Below are 6292 nucleotides of genomic sequence, written 5' to 3'. Positions count from 1 at the left end.
AAAGCATACGTGGAACGAAGTGCAAGGACCTGGGTAAGGATCCAGTTCAAGCCCCGCTCCCCACCTGCAGGGGAGTCACTTCACAAGTGGTGAAACAGGTCTGCAGGTGTCTTTTTCTCTCCCCTCTCTGTCTTCCCATCCTCTCTCCATTTCTCTTTGCCCTATCCAACAACGACGACATGAATAACAACAACAGTAAAACCCAAGGGCAACAAAAGGAAAAATAAATAAATAAATGTAAAAAAGTTAAAAAAATAGATATACACATACTTTTAGGGTAAAATATACAAATATTACATATAAATGGATACCAGAATTATAAATAGCCATATACTTTCCAAATCCTTAGTTTAAATGCCATGCAATGGGTTACTACTTCTCTGGTTCCAAGCAACATGCTTTAAAACCAAGCAAAATAGGGCCAGAAAACAGCTGACCTGGATAATGCATTGACCCAGGTTGTAGTCCAGCCCACACACCACTGAGGGAATTTTGGATGCTGTTGTCTCTTTGTTTTCTCTATTTCAATCTAAGTCAAAACCAAAAACCGAAAGCAAGCAATGTAGATTTAACGGTGGTGGATTTTAGACAGGAACATTTAAATGATCTGGAAAAAATAAAATCAGTCTACTCTAAGAATTAAATTCTCTGATGTGACCACTAGGGTTCAGAGATTATCCCTTGGAGGTGGTTGTTGGATGCACTCAAATAGAGCAAATGTGATCCTACAGTGCTCAGGAATGATGCATAATATTCAATGACAAACTGGGATTTGGGAAGTATGTCAGTGTAGTATACAGTACCCCATCCTGCTGAAATTAAAAAATCCTGACAGAAGTTCAATTAATTTATCCAGTCCAGATCTCTATCAAAAGGTCAACTTTCTTGAAGCAAAGTATGGATTCATCTCCCCTTATCTGCTCTTTCTTTCTTTCTTTCTTTCTTTTTTCCTTTCTTCCTTCCTTTCTTTCTTTCTTTTCTTTACTTCCCTTCTTTCTTTTTTTCTTTTTTAATTTCTTTATTGGGGAATTAATGGCTTACAGTTGACAGTAAAATACAATAGTTTGTACATGTGTAACATTTCCCAGTTTTCCACATAACAATTCAACCATCACTAGGTCCTCCTCTGTCATCATGTTTCAGGACTTGAAGACTCCCACCCCACCACAGAGACTTTTACTTTGGTTCAATACACCAATTGTTTTTACTTCTCTTGGTAAAATAGCATTCACTTTGCAAAGAGTACAGGAGATAAACTAACTCATTTAACCTATTTTACAAATCATTCCTTTTTTATAAGTTGCACCAAGGGAAGCATATTCTTCTACCCGCCACACAAAGCATTCTTGCATCAGGCATGGCAGATGGTAAACATAGATGTCTTTTTCTTGGAATATGAAAGTAGTGAAAGAGAGAGAGAGAGAGAGAGAAGAAAAAGTGCAACACAATGAAACTAACATTCTTCCCTAAAGCTTCTGAGATCACTTATGATCAAGGACTATCATGACATCTTTGTTTACGAGTGATAGACACTTATCCTCCCCCACGATTTTTAAGATTAAGTCTACTTTTTTATAGATGATAACATACAAATGTGCACACTATCTCTTATTTGTGGTAGAATGGGGGGGGGGGGGTGGAGTCCATGAAAGGACTATGCATAGACTTCTCTTGTACTAGAATTTCAGCAGACCTTACTATAAGAGTGTTATCAACAAAGCTACACATTTTTGTCTAGAACTGTCAGAGGAATAAACATAGCCCACAGGGCTCTAGAACATGAGTGCAAATATGGCCTCAAGGCCTACTTTGTGTGCTGTCAGTATTTCTGTGTGAATGGCTATCAAGCTATGCACCGATAGTCATGATGAACACCCCCTCATGGACCAGAAAGAGAGGTAATGCTTCACAGAACTTCTCCACGGAATCTGTAGACAAAGGTGAAGGAAGTTGTGCATAGGATTATAGATTCAAGCCATAACATTTGAGACATTTCACCTTGTCTACCTTGATTTTGCCAAACTTTGTTGTTGACAAATGACTAAATAAGAAGGAGTTACAAAAAGAGCTGGTTATACCTCTATCCCCAATTCAAAAGAAACTTGGTCGTGCTATGCAAATACACAGTTTATTACAGAAATTCTTAAGGAATATTTTCAAATAACACATGCTATATGAGCAAAGAAGATGAGTGTTAATTTTTTAAGCTTTTATATTAATATTTTTGAGATGATTGGTGAGATAGTTCACATGCTTTGTCATGTGTGCAATCCGGGTCTGAACCTGTCCTCCACCATATTAAAGGAAACTTCAGTGCTGTGGTTCTCTCTCTCTCTCTCTCCCTTTCTGCTGCTCCAATTCCCTGTCCATATTTAATCCCTGGAGAAAGATTATCATGGTGTGTTTGATAAAACTTATATCCATGTTGGTAAATGTAGACATGATAAGGAACTATCTCTATGAAATTAGGACTTAGAACAACCAATAGGCAGCAGTTGTTTGGGGTCCTCAATTATATAACTTGTGGAAAATGAATTATGCCAACATATTATGAATACAGCCTGACAGATTGGAAGTGAATTCTCTATTGTAGTCATTGGGTGAAAGCAGACCAGCCAGTATCTTGATAGAACAAAAGATCTGGACTAGTTGTGCTTGAATTCTGAACTTAGAGGAATCAGAAAGCAATCACTGTGCATATTTTTTGTCTATGTGTCTTACCAGAGCAATGCTTGACACTTGCTAATGGGGATGCTGACAATTCCAGGATGCCGTTGTGTATATCTTAAGCCACTTAGTTTGTGGTGACTTGTTATGCAGAGACAGCACACTAACATAACACTTAATATGGCATTGAACACCTTATCAGAATACTTGAATGTGTGCCAGGAGGTGGCACACACAGTTAAATGCACATAGTACTAAGCAATCACCCACACAGGGATCTCGGTTTAAGCCCTGACTCCCCACCTGCGAGGGGTGTGTGTGTGTGTGATTTAAGAACAGATGAAGCAATTCTGCAGGTGTCTCTCTTTTTCTTTTTCTCCTTGTCCTCTCTCAATTTCCTTCTCCTCGTCAATAAAATGGAAACAATGGCTGCCAGGAGCAATAGATTCATAGTGCTGGCACCACACCCCAATGATAACCTTGGAGGCAAAATAAGTAAATATAAAAAATACTTGTACTGAACTAGCAGAAGAGTGCGCCTGGATAGTGTGTCTACTCGGTCATGGGTTCAGCCCAGGTTTGAGCTCAGACCCCAAAGGTTTGGAGGAAGTTTTGGTTCTGTGCTATATACTCCACTAATCTTATCTGTCAAAAACAAACAAACAAACAAACAAACAAACAAACAAAACTTCCCTAAGCAGTGAAGTCCCAACAGCCACAAAATTTAAACAAAACACCTGAAAGTGTTACAATAGCTGTGGTATAAATCCATGGAATAAAATAACAAAAACTAGCTCAGGTCACCACTGGAATATGTTCCATAGAGTGTCGAGGATAACTCCTTTCCAATTTTGAGGTTATAAGACAGGATTTGTTAAGAGGGCCTAGCATGGAGACTAAATTTCTTTGCTTTTATTACTGTGGTAATATGAAAGGGAAATAAAAATAAATCTCTGGAAAATTAAGAAAAAATAAGAGATACCTGCAGCACCTTTTCACTACGCGCAAAGCTGTCCTCTCGCAGGTGGGGGACTGTGGTTTGAATCCGGGTCCTTGCCCATTATCACATATGTGATCAACCAGGTATACCACCACCACCCGGCCCTTTAGAATGATATAGCTTTCTAAGCTTGAGTCTTAAGAAAACCTTCAACAGAGAAAACAAGCCAATGACTAGAAGGATGTAAAGAAAGAAAGTCCCACTCTCTCTTCTAAAGGCAAAGGATTCTGTTTCATCTATGATTTTCAAAGACCTGAAGATAGCATGTGGAAAGTAGTCTGCATTTTTCCTAGATGAAATATACCATGTTGTGATTCTGCTGTTCTTGTTTAGTGTTTGACTGATATAAAATTAACTTGCTTAAAAAAAAATCATTGAGAGGCAGTTTGGCAAATGAGGCTACCTTCTTTCCTCTTTTTTTTTTTTTTCCTTTGTCCTCTGAGCAGGCATTACTGAGTGAGGAATGTTTGCCTTGGCTCACCTTTGCATAGCAGAGGAAGGCAAGGCTCCAGCTCCACTGCTTTCCAAAATGGTACAATGATTGTGAAGCATAAAAAATTGCATTTAATTTGACTTTTGTTCCCCCTTGAGTAATGAAGTAAATGAACCATTAGTCAGGACCCAAATAACAAGTTACCAACATTTAGTTGGGTTACTATTTTTTCTCATAGCAATTTTTTTTTTTTTGCAGAGGAGATAATTGTTACTTTACCCAACACCCTCCTTCACATGTACACATCATAACACACACACACACACACACACACACACACACACACACACACACACAATGCTTTCAGGATGGCGAGTTGGGCGGTAGCACAGTGTGTTAAGTGTACGTGGCTCAAAGCACAAGGACCAGCCTAAGGATCCCGGATCCCCACCTGCAGGGGAGTCGCTTCACTAGCTGTAAAGCAGGTCTGCAGGTGTCTGTCTTTCTCTCCCCCTCTCTGTCTTCCCTTCCTCTCTCCATTTCTCTCTGGCCTATCTAACAACGATGACATCAATAACAACAACAATAATAACTACAACAACAATAAAAATCAAGGACAACAAAAGGAAAAATAAATAAATATATATTTTTAAAATGCTTTCAGAATTAAAAAGCTAAACAAAGAGAAACAAGGGGATTATAATTTTATAGTTTTGAGTCTATCGTATGGTACAATTAATCTTGAAATCCAGAATCTAAGTTCAGAAACGAAAACCTCAAAGAAAATTTATAGTCACTAAATTCTAGTCATTTAAGCAGCACAGTGAGTTGTTTGACGCAAATAAGTTGAGCACAAACATTAAAAAAAAAAGTCTTTGTTAAGCCATAACCCAATAACCTAATAAGAATTCTCCTTCTGTAGTGTTAGTGTGCTTTGGCAGAAAATGCCCCACAAAAACAAAGAAACAAATGAATAAATAAATATCAAAGCCACACAGTGACAAGTTTGAATGAAGGATATTGCATTGAATGCTAGCTCACTCTTTCCACAAATATTTGAAATTCCTTTCAGAATTACCTCTTGTATAGGAAAGCTGAATACTTGCCCTGGTCTAGACTTGTAGGGGGAGAAAAAGTGAATATTTACTCAGTATGTCTTGACTGACAAAGGAAGTATGTAGCTAGGGGGTCAAGGGTTAGTGTATATAGTGAAGATGGAAATGTAGATCTAACGAAAGAAGCTAAGCAGGTTTGCAGAGCCTATCTGGTTCTCCTCTACATTCCTATGACCTTGAATGGGAACTCTTGGGGCTCTTCCAACAGGAACTGTATTGGAAAGTGATATCTATTCCCTTTTCCTCGCACCTAATACTTCCTTGCTCCTCTTAAGTGTACTTCAATTGTAAATTTAGATGAGTACAGCCTCAACTCCAAAGAAGCCTCTTGATGCTTTCTTTATCTCACTCACAAATCAAATTACTGTTATCTTGTAGCCATTATTGTTTGTGCCTCCAGGGGTTATTGCTTGGGCTCAGCCACTGCATTATAAATCCACTGTTCCTGGTGACCATTTGTCTTCATTTTATTGGCTAGGACATAGAGAAACTGAGAGAGGAAGGGGAGATGGGGGAGAGAGAGACAGAGAGACAGAGAGAGGGAGAGAGAGAGAGAGAGAGAGAGAGAGAGAGAGAGAGAGAAAGGAGACCTGCTTCACTGCTTATGGAGTGACTAACCCCCCCCCCCAGCAGGTGGGCAGCTTGAGAGCTTGAACTAGAATCCTTGTGTGGGTCTTTATGGTTCATACTGTGTGCACTGCCACTCAGCCCCACAAGTCAAATTAAATACATATACTTACTCTTTGCATAGATTAGTAGGTTCTATTTACGGTTTGCTACCAGGTTTCCTTGAAAATAAAAAAAAGGAAGGAAAAAACGTGGTGGTAGTGTCATAGTAACTGAAGATCAGTGTTCACCTTTATGTTTTGAAAACTGATATTCTTTCTGTTGAATGGAGTCGGAGAATAGACGTTAAAACCCTTTCTCTTTCATGTCGGGCGCAATTGGACATTAGATTTATTTATTTATGAAGACTATACCGATCTGAACACTTGATACCATTCATTAAGGCTCCACCTCTTTGCCTGTCCCTAATATGATCACCTAGTGTCTTATTGGGTACTGACTCCCTGATGA

Source organism: Erinaceus europaeus, chromosome 5, assembly GCF_950295315.1.
Source record: "Erinaceus europaeus chromosome 5, mEriEur2.1, whole genome shotgun sequence".
NCBI classification, from domain to species: domain Eukaryota; kingdom Metazoa; phylum Chordata; class Mammalia; order Eulipotyphla; family Erinaceidae; genus Erinaceus; species Erinaceus europaeus.
The sequence above is the reverse complement of the archived record's forward strand: the minus strand, read 5'-3'. Positions refer to the sequence as shown.